General features: G+C 47.2%; 1 pseudogene; it reads right to left on the bottom strand.

Moving 5' to 3' along the window:
• Nucleotides 1–5,168: 5,168 nt before the first annotated feature.
• LOC131401643 (butyrophilin-like protein 9) overlaps nucleotides 5,169–7,843 on the bottom strand; it is a 49,625-nt pseudogene continuing 46,950 nt past the window's right edge.

Here is a 7,843-nt window from a genome sequence, read left to right as displayed (position 1 = left end):
CAACAAGGCACACACAACAAGGTGTGAGTTTCCTGTGGGTCAAAGAACATCTGGAAAGCTGGCCATATTGAGCCATTTTGCTGCATCCTTTCTAAGCACGCTGTCTGCTCGGTGACAGGTCCAGCATCACAGGAGCATTGGGGTGTCCTGGAATGAAAAGGCAGAGCAGAGGTTAGGGGTTCAGCCAAACCTGCAGGAACTGAGGAATGGGGAGGACCCAGAGGAGGCTGTGGCTGCACGATGTTTCCCTCATCTCTCTCTCTTGCCTCTGGTGCTGAGGGAACAGCAAGAGCCTGTCAGAGGGAGGAAGGAGAGGTTTCTGGAGGCAGAACAATCCCTCCCCATTGCAGGCCCCCAACCTGTCAGGGGTCAGAACTGGATGTGAGTTCAGTGTTTGCAAACTGGACAGATCATTTAACAATTAAATTTATATGAACACTGTGGGCCCTGCCCAAGATGCTACTGAGGGACAAGAAAGAAGGATGCCACAGAGGCAAGCAAAGGTAGTGATGTGAAAACGCTAAAAGACATAAAAACATGTCATGTCACTACTTCGTAGGAAGACTGTTAAATCAGAAGGTTTCAACTGTACATTTTAAAAAGATTTTTTTGTGATTGTTTCCCATCGACATGAGGCAGAAAGAAAAGAAGCATTGACTTACTTTTTTAATTACAAAAGCAATACATGATCCCTGTAAAAATTTATGTACACCACAAAAATTTACAGTGCCACAGTACCCCATACTTTATTTATCTGGTTTCCTAGTAGCATGTAGGTGGTTTCCAACCTCACACTGCTGCAGTGAGCAGCCTCAGTAACTTTAGGTACTGGTGTGAATATTTCTGTAGAACAGATTCCGGGATGTGGAACTGTTGGGTCAGGAATGTTCACATTTATAAATTGGTTGACATTACCAAAATTGACCTCAATATGGCTGCACCAATTTAGAAGCCTGCCAAAAATGTGTGGGAGTGCCTAATTCATGGGAATGTTTGTCTTCTCATGTAAGATTCCTGTGTGGCCAATGATGACTTGACTTGCACCTGCAGTGGAGGTTGAGGTCCTCTCTCAGCCTTTGTGAGTTAGTGTCCCCAGGCTGCCTCAAGCAGGAGAAGCCTCACAAGCAGACTCCTCACAGGTGTGTTTGTTCACTGGACTGGGATCCACCCATAAGTGCTGGGTTCACCGGTTCCCAGTCTTGAGGGATAACGGCATGGAAAATGTGAACAGTAGGGAGGACTAAATATATCATGCCCTGTTTTTAGAAACTTGCAAAAGGGTCATGGGACATGGGCTGGAAGGAGATGGGTGTCTACTCTGAATGTTCTGGCCACCTGAACGGCCTCCAGCACAGTCTTTGTGGCTCACAAAACATGTAGCTGAATGTCTAAGATCCCTTCCAATTTAAGGCCTGGCTTCCCATCATTTAAAATGTGCTGATGGAGCTACTGGTCATTTAAAAATGATTTAATGTTGCCTTTTGTATCAGCTATATGTTTTCTTTTCTCTTTTTCTTTTCCTTTCTTTCTTCTTCTTTTTTTTTTTTTTGTGAGGAAGATCAGCCCTGAGCTAACATCCATGCCAATCCTCCTCTTTTTGCTGAGGAAGACCGGTTCTGAGCTAACATCTATTGCCAATCCTCCTCCTTCCCCCCACCGCAAAGTTCCAGTAGATAGTTGTATGTCGTAGTTGTACATCCTGCTAGTTGTTGTATGTGGGACGCCACCTCAGCATGGCAGGACAAGCGGTGCATCGGTGTGCGCCCGGGATCCGAACCCGGGCCGCCAGTAGCGGAGCACGCGCACTTAACTGCTAAGCCCCGGGGCCAGCCCCTGCTTTTCTTATTTACTGCACAAAAATGATCTCAAAGGAATAGATAATGGTCGCATACAGTCAAGGAACATATCTTTAATGTTATCACAAAAACATTTGTGAGTAGGATCCCAAAATATTTGCAAACTAATGCAAATCATTACAGAAAATGAAACTTCATTTTTCTGAATATCATACACAATATGTTAATAAGGCTATAATTTTATCATAACAGGTGGCCAAGCATACTTTCCTAAGTTCAAAAATGCATTTATTTGATTTGTTAGAGAAACAAATCACAATAGATGGCCCAATGCCCTGTTTGGAATTGTATAAAACGAGTCCTGTGCGGGAGCTGGTGTCTTCCGAGAGCCAACCATGTGCATCTCCTTCCAACTCCACTAGCAATGTCACATTGGCAGCCAGAGGTCAGCCACGGTGGGACTACTTACACCATGGAAATCAGCAAATGCTACAGACTTTTTTCCCCAGACAGCCAGTTATTAAACATTTTCCAGACACCACTGCATTCCTTTATCATTCTCTTTATATATTACTATAGTTTGGAATGAACCATTTGAGAATAAGTTACAAACATCAGGTCCCATTACTCCTTAATACTTTTTTTGTGTGTGTGTGAGGAAGATCGGTCCTGAGATAACATCTGTTGCCAATCCTCCTGTTTTTGCTGAGGAAGATTGCCCCGGGCTAACATCTGTGCCCATCCTCCTCCACTTTATATGGGACGCCAACACAGCATGGCTTGACAAGCAGTGCGCGCCCAGGATCCTAACCTACAAACCTCGGGCCACCGAAGCGGAGCGTGCGCACTTAACCATTGCACCACCGGGCCAGCCCATTACTCCTGAAGAGTGTATTTTCTTAAAACAAGGGCATTCTCCTACATCAAAATCAGGAAGTTAACATTTGTCCAATATTACTATCTGATCCACAGCCATTTTTTAAAATGTCTCTTTTTCTCCAAGTAATGTCTTCTATAGGTCTAGGGTCCCACCCAGGGTCACCTGTTGTGTTTACCATCACCTGTTGTGTTTACTCTTTCGTCTCCTTCAATCTGAAATAATTCCTTAACCTTGCCTTTATTTTCTATGACCTTGACATTTTTGAAGAGTATCAGTCAGTTTGTCTGATGTTTCCTCATGATTTATGAATGTTGGGGGCAGGAATACCTCAAAAGTGATGCTGCTGTGTTTTTTTCACCGCATTGTATCAGGAGGCACATAGTATAAATTTATGTCATATCTGGTAACGTTAACTTTCGTCACTTGGTTAATATGGTGTCTGCCAGACTCCTCCACTATAAAGTTGATTGATAAGTGTTTTGTACTTCTAAATTAATAAGTAAGTAATTAGTATTTTGTGGGGAAATATTTCAGACCTCTATTGTAGGGTAGAGCTTTCTCTTCTCCTTCATTTATTCATTCATTTATGTATGTATATCAGTGTAGATATAGATACTCTTGGATTCCTATTTTCCTTAATCTGTAACCACCATTAATTATTTGATGTTCAAATTTGGCCAGTGGGAGTCCTTTAAAGCTGACTTTTCTGTACAATTGGCATCTCCCCATCATTCCTTGAACATTTCCTTACTTTCTGGTAGAGGATGTTGGAGACTCATTCCGGTATGTTCTTTTCAACACCACCAAGCTATTAACTCAATTCTGACACCATCTACCTAGAGATAGTGTCAGATCCGACAGGTGAAGGGCTCAGTCCTACAAGATTGCCCCCACTTCACACACCAACTGCAAGTCCAGGTTGTTACCTGTGCTTTTGACCAATGCACGATAAATCAGAGGTTTCCACAATCCACTCCTTGGGTTCAATTAATTTGCTAGAGCAGCTCACAGAACTCATAAAAACAGTTTACTTACTAGAGTACTGGTTTATTATAAAAGGATATAACTCAGGAACAGCCAGATGGAAGAGATGCATAGGGCTAGGCATGTGGAATGGGGTGCAGAGCTTCCCTACTCTCTCCAAATGCCACTCTCCCTGCATCTCCAAGTGGTCACCAACCTGGAAGCTCCTCTAACCCACTCCTTTTGGGTTTTACGGAGGCCTTATTACATAGGCATGATTGATTAAATCATTGGCTATCAGAGATTGAACTCCATCTCCAGCCCCTCACCCCTCCAGGGGAGGGGAGTGGGGCTAAATTACAACCCTCTAATCACATAGTTGCTTCCCCTGGCAACCAGCCCCATCGTTAGGGACTTTTCAGAAGTTATGGCATAATTTAAACTCGGGTGTGGTTGAAAGGGGCTTGTTATGAATATGAAAAGACACCCTTATCACATAGGAAATTCCAAGGGTTTTGGGAGCTCTGTTCCAGAACTTAGGTTGAAGATTAAATATATATTTCTTATTATAAATGAGAATATCACACCCATCTTTTCTCTGACCCAGCCCTGGAGTTCTTCATTTCTGTAAGGAGGCTTGGTTCCTTTCAGTGGAAAATAATACTAAAAACCAAGTTCTGGGTGCTAGGAGTGCTCACTGGTACAGGGGTATTGTTTCTAAGCTCTCAAAGCAGCTAGAGCTAGGAATCATCTGTATGCACACATATCCAACTCCCTATCTATTTATTTATCTATCATGCACCATCTATCTACCTACCTATCAATCATCTAGCTATCTATCACGTGTGTGTTCCATCTATCTATATAAAGTAAAAACCACAAGGTCACAGAGTTATTCTTTCATTCTCTCCTTTCCCGTCTGTATTTTTTGTAATTTCCTTTCTCTGACAGAGAAACTTGACTCTCAGCACACTTGGTGAATTTTCTTATTTGCTTGTTGAGCAATTCTTGTCATTCTTTACTTTAATGTTCAGATTGCCCCACAATTGATGAGTTGGAGCCTCTTCAGCCCAGCCTCTCTGTCCTCTTGCTAGACCCCGTCAGTTATGAGCACATCTGTGCTTTCTGGCACAAGATGCTCCAGATGCACACCGTGCTTTCTCTGTCCCAGCCCCGGGATCAGCTTTCTCCAAGTTCATTTTAGTGGGGACTGACATTTAAGACTAGGATCTGAGCCCTAGATGAACTCACTGCTTAAGAAGTGACATTGCTTCTAGATGTTTGTAGAGCTAGAAAATATATACAAAAAATATACAAATTAACTGATACCTCTAATCCAATCCAATCAGGTTTCTCCCTTTTCCCCCCATTCCAGTTTCCTTCTCCATCTTCCACAGGAACACCCCGGCTCCTGGCAACATCAATCTATTTTTACTCTATTGTTCATTCCTGCCATACACACAAACAAGCCTTGGAACTGCCTCTTTTTCTTAAAGAAGGTCTCACACACACACACACACACGTCGACATGCGCACAGGCGCCTCTGGCCCCCTGCTGCGCTGAAGTCTTTAGCTTTTGCTGTCATTTTGGCGGGACACTCGGGTGGTGCACTAGGTCACTCTAGACAAAGCGGGAGAGCCAAGCGCTGGCCGGGCGTCCAGGAAGCTGCCCAGGACCCAGCCCTGCGGCCGCGAGAGCGCTTCACCACAGCCCCTGGGCGGGGTCTGAGGGCTCATAGGGCTGTAACCACGTGCCACTGTCGTCCTCTTCGGGGACGCGTATCCCTCTAACCGGCAACGGGCAGATGGTGAGGGGATCCGCGTGTTCACCGCCATCGTGGCCTCTGGGCCTGAAATACGCGCAGAGCGAGCCCGAGAAGCTGTCTGTGAAGGTGAGATGTGGGAGCTGTCGGACACATTGAAGAAGGAGAGCCGCCCCGCCTCGCAGTCCAGGAAGACACCCGCGCGCCGGGGCGGCACGCGCAGGCTGAGCGCCACGCGGTGCGGGTCCAGGACAAAGTACTCGCAGCGGTTCCACAGCCCCATCACCAGTAGCCGCTGGCCGGACTCAGGCGCGCCGGCCCCGCGCGCGGCCCCGCGGCCAGACACGCGCCCAGGAACCAGCGGCTGCGCCGGCCCACGTGCACCTCCCAGTAGCGGCGGCCGGCAGAGAAGCGCTCACGGCTTAGCACGCACGTCTGCTCCGAGAACCGCTGCAGACCGCCCGGCTCAGCGGCCAGGCCGGGGGCCGCCGCCTGGGAGGACACGCTCTTGCCATCCTCAGAGACCTCCAGGCTGGGATGCGCCGAGGCCGGATCCAGGGTCACGTCCACTGCGCAGAGGCGTGGGGTTAGTGCCCACAGAGGACGGTTCTGGGCCCCACCTGTCCCCTCCCCTGACAAGCAAACCTCTGATTCTCCTGGTAGAGCAATCCGTGGAATCCTCACATGCACCCCTACCCCAAACACCCCCTGGGGCTGAACTGGCCTGCAAGTCACTGCCCAGCATTTAAAAGTGTTAAGAGGAATCCTATTTCCTGCCCAGACAGGAACGTTCTTCAATTCCATACTAGGTGCCATGGAGAGCAGAGATAGCAAACAAGGTAGATTCGTGGGGATAGAGGCGGGCTCACTTTCCCAAGTTCTGGTCAAGGAGGAGCTCAGGGCTGGTTCTAGTCCTGGCTGGTGCCACCACCCTGTGTGACCTGGAGATCACCACGTGAGCTCTGGGCCTCGGTTTTATGGCAATATTAGGATTTTAAAACTGAAAGAGACTGCTGAGGTTATCTAGTCCAGTGCCAGGTAGTCCAACACCCCATCCCCCAAAACACACCCATCTGATGGATGGGAACCCCAGGGATCCTTCAGTCAGATGAGAGGTTCTTCACAAACTCTGTATTCTTTCCTGCAAACAGGCCCTGGTAGCAGCCTTCCGACCAGATGGAAACAAACCTAGTGTACTAAATCCCAGAAAGCAATATGCGTGCCTGTGGGAGCCTGTGAGTGCAATCACATGCACGCGTGCAATGCGTGTATGTGTAAATGTGTGCACACGCAGAAATATGTGCCATGTTGTGTGTCTGTGTGTGCAGGCCCCATACTCGGCTCTGGACAAGCCCTCTAATCTCAGATCTTTCCACCTCCCTTCTGTCTAAGTCACAGTTCCTTGGCTTCAGTTACCTGCAGATTGTTGGGCTGCTCTCCACTCTGAAACCAAACAGAGAAGAAAAAGCAGGTCAGAGATCTGAGTCAGGAAATCTGGAACCTCGAGGAGGCTAAAGATGCATGAGGGGTGCCTGCAAACTGAATAACCCCATTCTCACCATGACAGTTGGTTTGGATCCAGGCGGGTCTGGGCCCACCATGGAATTTTCCCGGGTATTTGGGATTGGGTAGGCGGCGCATTTCAGTGCTGGGTTATACCAAGGCTGCACACAGGCTGAAGTTGTGCTGGGCAAAGCAGGAGAACACAGCATGTGGGCAAAGAGAACCAATACATGCGCTGGGATGCCCTGAAGGACAGAAATGAAGCCTCAGCTCTGACCAGTTCAGTCCCCAGGAGACTCAGCTGAGCATGGCTCCAGTCTTAAGATGTCCTTTAGATATCTTGTCTTGCCTCCTTCCTAACGTGAGCCTTTCTAAGTGGATTTCTGTTTCATTTTATCTTGTTCTGTGTTGGGGCCGGCCCCAGGGCTTAGCAGTTAAGTGTGCGCGCTCCACTGCTGGCGGCCGGGGTTCGGATCCCGGGCGCGCACCGATGCACCGCTTCTCCGGTCATGCTGAGGCCGCGTCCCACATACAGCAACTAGAAGGATGTGCAGCTATGACATACAACTATCTACTGGGGCTTTGGGGGAAAAATAAATAAATAAAAAAATTTATCTTGTTCTGTGTTACAATAGAGAGATCACCAAGTTGTAAAATATAGTCATGCACCACACAATGTTTTGGTCAATGAGAAACCGCATATATGACGGTGGTCCCAAAAGATTAGTACCATATGGCTTAGGTGTGTAGTAGGCTATACCATCTAGGTTTGTGTAAATATACTCTACAATGTTCACACAATGACAAAATCACCTAATGAGGCATTTCTCAGAATGTATCCCTGTTGTTAAGCAACATGTAGCAAAAGCAATAGAAGATGTTTTCAGAGCTCCATAAATTTACAGCAAGGCCTTCCGACCCTGCTTTTGCATCAGAAT

This window comes from Diceros bicornis (genome assembly GCF_020826845.1).
Source record: "Diceros bicornis minor isolate mBicDic1 chromosome 12 unlocalized genomic scaffold, mDicBic1.mat.cur SUPER_12_unloc_2, whole genome shotgun sequence".
NCBI lineage: Eukaryota > Metazoa > Chordata > Mammalia > Perissodactyla > Rhinocerotidae > Diceros > Diceros bicornis.
This window is presented reverse-complemented; position numbering and strand designations above follow the sequence as displayed.